Source organism: Erinaceus europaeus, chromosome 2 (genome assembly GCF_950295315.1).
Source record: "Erinaceus europaeus chromosome 2, mEriEur2.1, whole genome shotgun sequence".
Lineage (NCBI taxonomy): Eukaryota > Metazoa > Chordata > Mammalia > Eulipotyphla > Erinaceidae > Erinaceus > Erinaceus europaeus.
The window spans coordinates 184572687-184586180 of record NC_080163.1 but is presented as its reverse complement, the minus strand read 5'-3'; positions in this window follow the sequence as shown (position 1 = coordinate 184586180).

The window sequence follows — 13494 nt, the reverse complement described above, 5'->3', positions numbered from 1 at the left end:
TTAGAGACAGATAAATTGAGAAGACACAGGGAGACAGAGAGGGTTAGAGTCAGAGAGACACCTGACACCCTGCTCACTCACTACCCATGACGCTTTCCCTCTGCAGGTGGGGACCAGGGGCTTGAACCTGGATCCTTGCACACTTTAATGTGAGTGCTTAACCAGGTTTGCCACCACCTGCCCCCCCCCACGCATAAAAGTCTTTGTCAGATGTCCTAAAATAGGTCCTCAGCCCAAGGTCTTATTTAAATATTTGTAATTTATTGTATATTTATCTATGGAAAGAGACAGAGAGAGACACACACAGAGAGCAGTCTCACAGCCCAAGTCTTTTATTTAAAGTGCATTTATTTTACTTTACTTTGTTAATCTTTTGAGTAATGACAGGTAGATTTAACGAGAGAAAGATGATAACTACAAGGCAGTCACTTCCAACCAAGCTCTCCATTTTATTCTTATTTTATCACATTTTCTTTCATTGTCATGTTTTGGAGGTTAGTTAGAGATACAGACAGTGAAATGGGCAGTGTTAGATATCATAATGCTGATGCAAAGAGACTCCCATACCAGAAGCTTGAGGTTCCCACAACACCTGGACAGGGTTGAGCAAGGCTCTGGTAAAAATAATAATAATAATAATTACTATAATTATAACAATCAGCAGTGAAAGCAGAGCACTGCTCAGCTCAGACTTAGGCTGGAGATCTGGGATTTCAACCTGAAGCCTTGAGACATCAGGTATGAAAGCTTTTGACAAAACCACTAAACTATCACCTCAGCCTCTAAGGACTTCTTTCCACATCAGCCCACAGGTTGCAGATTGAGGCCAAGAATGGGGCAGCCTTCCTGATGGCTCAATGAAGGACAGCGATTGTTTTTTTTTATTTTTTATTGGGGAATTAATGTTTTACATTCAACAGTAAGTACAATAGTTTGTACATGCATAACATTACCCAGATTCCCATATAACAATACAACCCCCACTAGGTCCTCTGAATCCTTGGACAGTGATCCTTATACCTGAGAGCCCCAGTTCGATTCCCTTTGAGTCCGAGACCTCACTGCTGTGATTCCCCACTCCTGGTCTTGACAAACTTGGCTAAATACACACACACACACCTGTTTTCTCCCTGTAGAAATTGTGGCTTGGTGTACAAATTGGCAATAGCAAACTCTCCACATCCCTGGCCAAAAGGAAGACTCACCCTACCCACCCCTCACCCCTGGCAGTGGGCAAAACTCTATCCTGCAGTATGGAGTCTCCATTTTCCTAGCAATGAGCAGTCACCAAGGAAACGTGATTTCTCTCTCTCTCTCTCTCTCTCTCTCTCTGACTGTTTTCAAAATGGCATCAATTTATGATGCAACAATTTTCAGATCTTAATTCTTATTATCACACCGACAGGGAGAGACAGAGATAAATAGAGACACAGAGAGACATAGAGACATACAGGGCATTTCTTGCTCAAATAATGGTCAGAAGAACCCAAAATATCACCATTCAAGTATCCCTGTTCACTGAACCACTTCCTTGGACCCCACAGAACTTTGTATCAATTATGAGGTCACCTCAGAGCCTTCCTGCCTCAACAGATGCCAGGGAGTGAATCCCCTTGAAGGATTCCTGCTGTTGTGACCTCTACTCTGACCCCAGACACTGTGCACAGCTTGGAAACTTTGATTCAGTTTCTGGTTGCTGGTCCAATCACAAACACCGGCCTTTTCCTTCACTCTACCAGTTCAATCCTCAGCACCACCTGTGAGGGCTCCTGCATATGTGCTCTCTCCCCTCCCCACCCCACTACATATTCTGTTCCTTTCTTTCTTCATTTCTTTCTTTCATCCATTCTTGTTTGTAATCCTTTATTATTATTCATAGCTCCCTTATTGTCCTTTTTTGGTCAAATATTTTCTAATTTCTCTAATGGGTGATTAATGGCTTAGAGTCTACAGAAAAATACAGAAGTCTATATATTTCTTAGTTTTCCATGTAACAATTCAACCCCATGTAGGTCCTCTTCTGCCATCATGTGCCAGGTTCTGAACCCTCCACCCCACCCCAGAGTCTTTTATTTTGGTACAATACACCATTGTTTGTACTTTACTCCCCATTTCTATTCTCCCCTTCTTTCCTTTCTCTCTTTCTATTTGATTTCTTTTTACACCAGAGCACTGGTCAGCTCTGGCTCATGGTGGTGTGGTGCATTGAACCTGGGACTTCAGACCTCAGGCAGGAGAGTCCTTGCATCAGCATTCTGGTGTCGACCCTGCCCCCTTTTCTAGTTTGGAAACCACTAGGTTGAGTGCTCAGGCTCTGTGCCTTCACTAGGAAGCCAGGAATGCCAATGGCAATTGCCCCCTCCAATCCCCTCCTGATTTTTTTTTTTTTTGCTCTTTGGTTTGAAAATACACTGAGAAGTTGAGAGGAAGGTGTGAGATAGAGAGATGGAGAAAAAGAGAGACCCATGCAGACCTGCCTCGCCTCTCATCACCGGGCAGGTGGGGAACCAACATGGCTCCAACCCTGGTCCTTCCTGCATGGAAGTCTGGGAACTCCAGGGGGTCTGTCACAGCCCAGCAGCCCAGCCGCCCAGCCGCCCAGCACAGGTGCTCAAATCGCTTTTTTTTTTTTTCCTGGAAGGGGGTTGGAGCAGTGCAGGAAACAGAAGGGGACTGGCCCATGGCACAGACACGGGGAGCAAAGGCAGAGCTCCAGGACCCTTCTGTATCTGTGGCCACCCCATCAGGCCTGAAGACCTGGTACCTCAGCCACTTAAGACTGATGCTCTGCACAGTGAAGCCTGTCTCCTGACTCTAGTTTCTGAGAAGGAAGCTTCCAAGAACAGATCCTGTAAAGAGACTGCAAACACCCTGCCCAAGCAACATCTAATTCAGCCCAAGGGGCAAACAGGTGGGAGAGAGCAAGGCCTGACCAGCAGGGGCCCTGCTGGGTGATGTCGCCGCCTTGTGGACACACAGCAGAATGCACCTTATGGGAACCTAGAGCCAACTTAAGGGCTCCCATATTTCTCCTAATAGTCTCCACATTTTCTCTTCCTGACACAGATCCAGGGGAAAAAACCACACAGAGAAACACAACAACACTGTCAGCTCAAGTTAAAAGTCTGCTGGGGACTGAAAGTGGGTTCTTGAAGCCATAGGCATGAAAGTCTTTGGCAGAACTCCTAAAATAGCTCCTCAGCCCAAGCTCTTCTGAATTTAAATATCTGCAATTTATTGCACATTTATTGAGAATGATAGAGATAGAGATATTATGCTAGCTACTAGGTTGTCTCACAGCTCAGGTCTTCCTTTTATAATAATTTTATTTTACTTTACTTGGTTAAAATTTTGAGTAATCAGATACAGGTTTAAAGAAAGATGATAACTACCAGGCAGTCACTTCCACCCAAACTCTCCTTTTATTTCTTATTTGATCACATTCACTTTCATTGTTCTCTTTGGAAGGAGAGTTACAGATACAGAGAGGAAGATACAGACAGAGTGAGATGGGCCAGGCTAGATATCCTAATGCTGATGCAAAGAGACTCTCCTACCTGAAGCTCTGAGCATCTCACAACACCTGGACTCAGGGGTGAGCAAGCTCGGGTAAACAGTAACACGAATGATGACAACCAGAAGTGAGAGCAGGGCACTGCTCAGCTCACACTTATGCCGGAGAGCTGGGAATTCAACCTGTAGCCCTGGGACTTCAGGCATGAAAGCTTTTGACAAAACCACTAAGCTGTCTTCCCAGCCACAATGACTTCTTTCCACATCAGACCAGACTGTAGATCTAGACCATGAATGGGGCAGCCTGCCTGATGGCTCAATGACAGACAGTGATGTTTACACCTGAGAGCCCCAGTTTGGTTCCCTGCCCTTCCCAGGCCTCACTGCTATGATCCCTCTCTCTTGATGGACTTGGATAAATACAAACACACATCTGTTTTCTCCCTGTAGAAAGAGTGGCTTCCTGTGCCGCATGGTCACAGCAAACTCTCCACATCCCTGTGCAAAGAGCAGACTCACCCCACCCACCCCTCCAGCCTGGCAGTGGGCAAAACTCTGCTCCTGCACTGTGGAGTTTCTATTTTCCTAGCAATGAGCAGGCCCCAGGGAAACGTGATAACCCCTCTCCCATCTCTGATTTGTTTACAAAATAGTATCAATTTAAGCTGCAAGCATTTTCAGGCCTTAATTATTACCTTTCTCAGCAACAGGGAGAGATGTAGAGAAATAGAACACAGAGAGACATAGAGAGATAAACAGAGCATTTCTTGCTCAGAGAAAGGGCAGAGGAACTCAGACACCGCCATCCAAGGCCCTGTGCACTCACCCACCTCCTAGGACACTACAGACCTTTGTTTCATTGATGGGGGACAGCTCAGGGCCTTCCTGGGTCAAGAGCTGGAAGGGAATGAATCCCCTTGAAGGATTCCTGCCACTGTGACCTCTACCCTGACCCCAGGCACTGTGCACAGCTTGGAAACTTTGATGCAGTTTCTGGTTGCTGGTCCAATGACAGACACCAGCCTTGTCCTTCACTCTGTCTTCACCACCTATGAGAGGTCCTGCATATGTGCCCTCCAAGCCCCTATTTTCTATTCTGTCTTTCTTTCTTTAGTTCTTCCTTTCCTTCATCTCCTCTTGTTGTGCGTTGTTATTGGCATCTATAGCCCTCCTATTATCTTTTTTTAATTTGTCAAACATTTTTCTTATTTTCTTACTGGGGGATAATGGCTTAGAGTTGACAGTGAAATACAGTAGCTTGTAAATTCCTCAGTTTCCCACAGAGCAAGTCAAGCCCTCTAGGTCCTCCTCCGCCATCCAGCTCAAGGACCTGAGCTCTGAACCGCACCCAGGAGTCTTTTACTTCGGTGCAATAAAGCATTGCTTATATTTTATTCCCCCTTTCTGTTTCTTCCTTCTTTCATTCTTTCTTCTTATTGGCTTTTTGTTTTTTTTTTAACCAGAGCACTGATCAGCTTTGGCTTATGGTGGTGTGGGGCATTGAACCTGGGACTTCTGTCTCAGGCATGAGAGTGACTTTGCATCAGAATTATGACATCTACACCCACCACAGAGGCTAGTTGGGATAGCACTAGGTTGATTGGTGACGCTCTGTGCCAGCAATAGGAACTGAGGGTGGCAGGAAGCATTATCTCCCACCCACCCCCAACCACTTCCCATTAGTTCTTTCTTTTAGATTTTAAACTACTGAGAAATTAAAACGGGTGAGGTACAGAGATGGATAGGAGAGACCCCTACAGACCCTCCTCACCTCTCCTATCCCTAAAGGTGGGGAAGGAAAGAGGCTCCAACCCTGATCCTTGTGCATGAAAGTCTGGGAACTCCAGCGGGTCCCTCACCGCGCTGCAGCCCAGCACAGGTGCTAAATCGCTTTTTTCCGTGAAGGGGGATGGAGCAGTGCAGGAAACAGAAGGGGACTGGCCCATGGCACAGACACAGGGGGAGCAACAGCAGAGCTCCAGGACCCTTCTGTCTCTGTGGACACCCCACCAGGTGCCTCAGTCACACAAGCCCAGTGCTCTGCCCAGTGAACCCTGTCTCCTGACTCTCTGGTTTCTGGGAAGGAAGCTTTCAAGAACAGATCCACTGCACAGACTGCAGACACCCTGCCCAAAGCAACAACTAGTCCAGACCAAGGCATGAACCAGTGAGAGCAAGGCCCACCCAGCAGGGGCCTTGATTGGTTATGTCGCCGCCTTGTGGCCACAGAGCAGAATGCACCTTAAGGACACTAGGACCAACCAAAACACAGAGAAATACCAGAACACAGTCAGTCCAAGCTAATGGTGGTGGTGCCAGGGACTGAATCAGGGCTCTTGAAGCCACTGGCATGAAAGTCTTTGGCAGAACTCCTAAAATAGCTCCTCATCCCAAGGACTTCTTATTTTAAATATTTGTAAGTTTTGTATATTTATCTATGGAGACAGAGAGAGAGAGAATGAATGAATGATGCTAGCTACTAACTTGTCTCCCAGCCCAGGTCTTCTACCTTTTTTTTTTTGCTTCCACGCCTGCACTACGAATCCACTACTCAAGGAGGCTATGTTTCCCCTTTTGTTGCCCTTGTTGTTTATCAATGTTATTGTTGTTATTTTTGTTGTTGTTATTGCTGTTGTTGTTGTTAGATAGGACAGAGAGAAATTGAGAGAGGAGGGGAAGAGAGGGGGAAAGTAACCAGGTATTCTTTTTAAGATAATTTTATTTTACTTTACTTTGTTAATCTTTTGAATAATGAGAATCGGTTTAAAAGAGAGAAAGATGATAACTACTAGGCAGTCCCTCCCAACCAAGTTCTCCATTTTTTCATTGTTATGTTTTGTAAGGAGAGTTAGATATTCAGAGAGAGGGAGATGGGCAGAGGGAGCTATCCTAATGCTGATGCAAAGAGACTCTCATACCTGAAGCTCTTGAGGTTCCCACAACACCTAAACAGAGCTGAGGAAGGCTATAATAATAATAATAATAATAATAATAATAATGACAATCAGATGTGAGAGCAGAGCACTGCTCAGCTCAGGCTTATGTTGGAGAGCTGGGGAGTCAACCTGAAGCCTTGGGACAGCAGGAATGACAGCTTTTGACAAAACCATTAAGCTATCTCCCTAGCTCCCATGGACTTCTGTCAACATCAGCCCACAGACTGTAGATCAGGCCAAGAATCGGGTAGCCTGCCTGAAGGCTCAATGAAGGACACTGATTCTTACTCCGGAGACCCCCAGTTCGATTCCCTGCCCTTCCCAGGACTTACTGCTGTGATGCCCTCTCTTGATGGACTTGGCTAAATATACACACCTGTTTTCTCCCTGTCAAAAAAGTGGCTCCCCCACACCTATGGGCATCTAATTTTTGATAAAGGGGTCCAATGTATTAAATGGAGGAGGGAGGCTCTCTTCCATATATGGTTCTGGGAAAACTTGGTTGAAACATGTGGAAGAATGTACCTGAACCACTTTATCTCACCAGAAACAAAAGTAAACTCCAAATGGATCAAGGGCCTGGATGTTAGACCAGAAACTATCAAATACTTAGAGGAAAACATTGGTGGAACACTTTCTCACCTCAACCTCAAGGACATCTTTGATGAGACAAACCCAATTGCAAGGAAGACTAAAACAAAAACAAACTAGTGGGACTACATCAAATAGAAGAGCTTCTACACAGCCAAAGAAAGAGACCCAAACAAAGAGACCCCTCACAGAATGGGAGAAGATCTTCACATGCCGTACATCAGACAAGAGGCTAATAACCAAAATACATAAAGAGCTCACCAAACTTAGCAACAAAAAAGAAAATATCCCATCAAAAAATAGGCAGAAGTTATGAACAGAATATTCACTACAGAAGAGATCCAAAAGGCTAACAAACATATGAGGAATTGCTCCAGGTCACTGATTGTCATAGAAATGCAAATAAAGTCAACAATGAGATACCACCTTACTGCTGTGAGAATGTCATACATCAAAAATGACAGCAGCAACAAATGCTGGAGAGGTTGTGGGGTCATAGGAAACCTTCTGCACTGCTGGTGGGCTTGTAAATTGGTCCAAGCTCTGTGGAGAACAGTCTGGAAAACCCTCACAAGGCTAGATATGGACTTTCCATACAACCCAGTAATTACTCTCCTAGGGATGTATCCTAAGGACTCCATAACACCCAACCAAAAAGATATGTGTACACCTATGTTCATAGCAGCACAATTCTTAATAGCTGAAACCTGGAAGCAAACCAGGGGCCCAACAAGAGATGAATGGCTGAGAAAGCTGTGGTATATATACACAATGAAATACTATACAGCCATGAAAAACAATGAACCTACCTGCTTTGACCCATCTTGAATAGAGCTAGAAGGAATCACGTTAAGTGAGCTACGTCAGAAAGACAAAGACGAGTATGGGATGACCCCACTCATAAACAGAAGTTGAGAAAGAACAGAAAGAGAAACTCAAAGCAGAATCTGAGGTTGGAGTAGGGCACCAAAGTAAAAATCTCCAGGTGGAGGGTGAGGGTAGATAGTCAGCTTCACTGGGGTGAGGGATCGGGCTGGGGGAGACATAGACTTCTGGTGGTGGGAACGGTGTTGATGATGTAAACTCCTATTAACTTGTAGTCTCATAAATCACTATTTAACTAATATGAGAGGAGAAAAATGGATTGAATGTCTCAAACTTTTTGATGCATAGACCATAGTTCTGTTCCTTTAATCTATGCACTTAAATTTTCAAATTGGTAATTAGACTGAATTTTAATAGTGGGCTCAAATTGTCAATACATTTCCAATACTGACTTTTTTTTTTAAATATTCAATCTCTTAAAAGCTTAGACCAGGGAGAACAGAAACAACCGGTGGTGTTACTGTATAAGATAGAGCTATATATAAATAGAACTAAGGAACACGAATTAGGGTAAAGCAAATCCTAGCAATGGGATTTTCAAAGTGAACCCAATTGCCAATAATTTGGTTATAGCAATAACTATCTATTGCCTTCTTAAACCCTATGGCAGCAGGAAACTTTTGTTTTCTCTATAAAGTTCCTATTTCTCCCAGGCCTGTAACCTCTAGTGTGGGGCTCACTTTCTAGCAGGCTTCTCTCAGTTCATATGAAGTGACACTGCATCTGCCCATCCCATCCTAACCAAGGCAACCAGTGCCACCGCTTCACTTTGGACTGGATCGAGAGACGTCAGACATGGAATGTCAACCCTTCAGCTTCATTATGCAGCTGAGATCTTTATTTTATTTATTTATTTATTTTCCCTTTTGTTGCCCTTGTGTTTATTGTTGTTGTAGTTATTATTGTTGTCGTCGTTCTTAGATAGGACAGTGAGAAATGGAGAGAGGAGGGGAAGACAGAGGGGGGGGGGGGAAAGATAGTTGCAGCTGAGATCTTTCCAAGCTCAGAGGACTTCTTATTCCATTTTGGGTGGTGCACTTCCTAACAAAGACTCACAACCTAGGGCATGTGTGCACATGTATCTTTCACATAGGGCCAGATATCGACCTTAATAGAAAGTGCACAATAGTCAATAAATGCAGCGAGCAAGCAGAAAGACCCCCAAAAGACACCATCAAGTACCTAATGAAACAGTTTCTATTTAGACCTAGACACCCTCCTCACCTACATCCTATTACACTTCCCCCAGTCACTCCAAGGCTGACCTTGTCAGACAAAGAGCAAGAGACAGGAATACTTTAATGATGACTCTTTAGTCACTGCCAGGCCACCCTGGGGCCCTAGTCAGGGAGTCCTGGGATTCCCACACAGACATGATGGGCCTAGACCTCTTACAGATCCTCCTAGCCACGGTCACTGGTCATCTCCATCAGGAACAACATAATGGACCCCTCTGTGGGCCCCTATAGGACCTTGCCATAATTGTGGATCAACAATGGTTGGGAATGTTCCATTCTCTAAAGGGAGGTTGGACAACAGACTCTACCTACCACCCGAGGAAAATGGGCCCTGAAATTAGTGCAGCCTGGAATGTTCCTACATGTGAGCACAGAATGCGAGCTCAGACCAGCAGGGATGCAGAGGTCACACAGGCTCCTGTGCAGAATATGGGACCCTGATCAAAGAGGTGGGGTTTACAGTCAACAGTATTTATACACCTTTCCCATATTTGGGAGCTACTCTCTTCCCTGATCCAGCTTTCTAGCCCTTTTTCCAGCTATGACACCATCTCCCAGACAATAACTGGGGTCCACCTGCAATCAGATGTCAGGCTCAGGCAAAAACTAGTAAAGCTAAGAGCCCATTGGAATATACCAAAAATAGACCTACTAGCTTTTTCCAAAACAAGGACCCCCAAATCTCATCTGCAATATTCCTACCTCTAAGTTCATGATTAGTCAACCTTTTGTTCTGCTTTATATCTTTTTTAAACACCTTTTTCTTTTTCTTTTATTTATTTATTCCCTTTTTGTTGCCCTTGTTTTATTGTTGTAGTTATTATTGATGTCATTGTTGTTGGATAGGAGAGAAGTGAGAGAGGAGGGGAAGACAGAGAGGGAGAGAAAGATAGACACCTGCAGACCTGCTTCACCGCTTGTGAAGCGACTCCCCTGCAGGTGGGATCCACGGCTCGAACTGGGATCCTTAAGCTGGTCCTTGCGTTTAACCCATTGTGCTACAGCCCGGCTCCCCCTCTGCTTTATATCTTAACTCTCTTTCAGCCACCAGGTTCCAGATGCTACCATGATGCCAACTGGACTTCCCTGAGCAGATGAGCCCACCAATGTGTCCTGGAGCTCACTTCCCCAGAGCTCTGCCCTAATAGACAAAGACAGAGGCAGGCTGGGAGTATGGATCAACCTGCCAACGCCCATGTTCAGTGGGGAAGCAATTACAGAAGCCAGACCTTCCACCTTCTGCATCCCACAATGACTCTGGGTTCATATTCCCATAGGGGTAAAGAATAGGAAAGCTAGGCATCAGGCGGTGGCCCTGCAGGTTCAGAGCACATGGTGTGAACTGAAGGGACCAGCCTAAGGATCCCGGTTCAAGCCCCCGGCTCCCCACCTGCAGGGAAGTCACATCACAGGCGGTGAACCAGTTTGCAGGTGTCTGTCTTTCTCTCCCCCTCTCAGTCTTCCCCTCCTCTCTCCATTTCTCTCTGTCCTATCCAACAAGAATAATAACAACAATACTACTAACAACAATAATGATAACAGCAATGATAAATAACAAGGGCAACAAAGGGAGAAAAAACAGCCTCCAAGAGCAGTGGATTCATGGTGCAGGCACCTTGGTCCAGCGATAACCCTAGAGGCAAATAATAAAAAGAATAAAAAGAATATGAAAGCTATCAAGGGAGAGGATGGGATACTGAGTTCTGGTGGTGGGAATTGTGTGGAAGTATACCCATCTTATCCTATTGTCTTGTTGGGGTTTCAATTTTATAAATAAGAACTACAAAAATTTTTTTAAAACTGGCTTGGGAGCTGGGTGGTAGCGCAGCGGGTTAAGCGCAGGTGGCACAAAGTGCAAGGACTGGTGGAAGGATCCTGGTTCGAGCCCCCAGCTCCCCACCTTCGGGGCGGGGGGGTCACTTCACAAGAGGTGAAGTACACCTGCAGGTGTCTGTCTTTCTCTCCCCCTCTGTCTTCCCCTCCTCTCTCCATTTCTCTCTGTCCTATCTAACAATGGTGACATTAATAACAACAATAACAATTAAAAAAATAAATAACTGGCTTCCCTATGCAGCATGGAGATGAAAGCTATCCACATCCTGGGCAAAGAGGAGACTCACGCTACCCTCCACTCCTCCACCCCTGCAGTGGGCAAAATCTGCTTCTGCACGATGGAGTCTCCATTTTCCTAGCAATGGGCAGCCTCCAAGCAAGTGTGGTACCCCCCATCTCTCTCTCTCTCTCTGATTTGGTCTCAAAATGGCATCAATTTAAGATGCAACAATTTTCAAATTTTAATTCTTACCTATCACACCAACAGGGAAGATACTGAGAAACAGATACACAAAAACATATGGAGAGAAATTCAGAGCATTTCTTGCTCAGATAAAGATCAGAAGAACTCAAGACATCACCATCCAACACTAAGTGCACTGAGTGTTTTGTTTCAATGAGGGGGGCAGCCCAGAGCCTTCCTGCCTCAACAGTTGCCAGGGAGTGAACCCCATGAAGGATTCCTGCTGGGGTGACCTCCACCCTGACCCTAGGCACTGTGCACAGCTTGGAAACTTTGTGATTGGACCAGCAACCAGAAACTGCTTCAAACACCAGCCTTGTCATTCATTCGAGCAGTTCAATCCCCAGCACCACCTGTGAGGGCTCCCGCATATGTGCTCTCCTCCTTTCCACCCCACTGCATATTCTTTTTTGAAATATTTTTTATATTTATTTGTTTTCCCTTGTTGTTTTATTGTTGTTGTTATTGATGTCGTCATTGTTAGATAGGACGGAGAGAAATGGAGAGAGGAGGGGAAGACAGAGAGGGGGAGAGAAAGATAGACACCTGCAGAGCTGCTTCACCGCCTGTGAAGTGACTCCCCTGCAGGTGGGGAGCCGGGGGCTCGAACTGGGATCCTTATGCTGGTCCTTGCGCTTTGTGTCATGTGCGCTTAACCTGGTGTGCTACTGCCCGACTGCCCACACTGCATATTCTGTTCCTTTCTTTCTTCATTTCTTTCTTGCATCTATTCTCGTTTGTAATCTTTTATTTATTATTATCCATAGCCTTCTTACTGTCCTTTTTTGTCAAATATTTTTCTAATTTCTCTAATGGGGGATTAATGGTTTCGAGTTTAGGGTAAAATGTGGAGGTTTGCACATTTCTTAGTTTTCCACCTAACAATTCCACCCCATCTAGGTCCTCCTCTGCCACCGTGTTGCAGGACCTGAACCCTCCACCCTACCCCAGAGTCTTTTATTTCAGTGCAATACACCATTGTTTCTACTCTATTCCCCCTTTCTGTTCTTTCTTTCTTTCTATTTGATTTCTTTTCCCACTGGAGCACTGATCAGCGCTGGCTCATGGTGGTGTGGGGGCATTGAACCTGGGGCTTCAGAACCTCAAGCATGAAAGTGACTTTGCATCACCATTCTGGTATCTATCCTGCCCCCTATTTCTAGTCTGGATACCACTAGGATGATTGCTGAGGCTCTGTGCCAGCACTAGGAAGCCAGGGATGCCAGCAGCTATTGAACCCACCCCCAATGTCCTCCTGTTCGTTCTTGCTCTTTGATTTGAAAATACACTGAGAAATTGAGAGGACAGTGTGGGATAGATAGATAGAAAGAAAGACCCCCACAGACCTGCTGCACCTCTCCTCCCCTGTATTGTTGTAGTTATTATTGTTGTTGTTATTGATGTTGTGATTGTTGGATAGGACAGAGAGAAATGGAGAGAGGAGGGAAAGACAGAGAGGGGGAGAGAAAGATAGACACCTGCAGACCTGCTTCACTGCCACTGAAGTGACTCCCCAGCAGGAGGGGAGCCGGGGGCTCAAATCGGGATCCTTAAGACTGTCTTTGCGCTTCCCGCTACCTGCACTTAACCCACTGTGCTACCAACCAGCTCCCAAGTCAAAAATATTTCAAAAAGAAGTCCTGGGTTGGGAGACAGCTTAGTAGCTTGCATTATTCTCTGTATCTCTCTCTCTCTCTCTTTGTATTTATGTCAATAGCTAAATATAATAATACAATAAAATAAAAATATTCCAACGAAGACCTTATGGCCTGGTAGGCAGTGCAGTGGACAAACACTGGATAATAAAATAAAATCTTACAATGATGAAAACAACAAGGGAAACAAGGGAAAATAAATAAAATCTTAAAAATAAATAAAATAACGTAAAAGCTTGGGCTTAGGAGCTATTTTAGGAGTGTTCCAAAGACCTTTGTGTCTCTGTCTTCAATAATCCAGTTTCAATCCCCTGCATCACCATTAGCTTTAGCTGAGCCGTGTTGTGGTGTTTCTCTGCATGTTTTTCTCCCTGGATCTG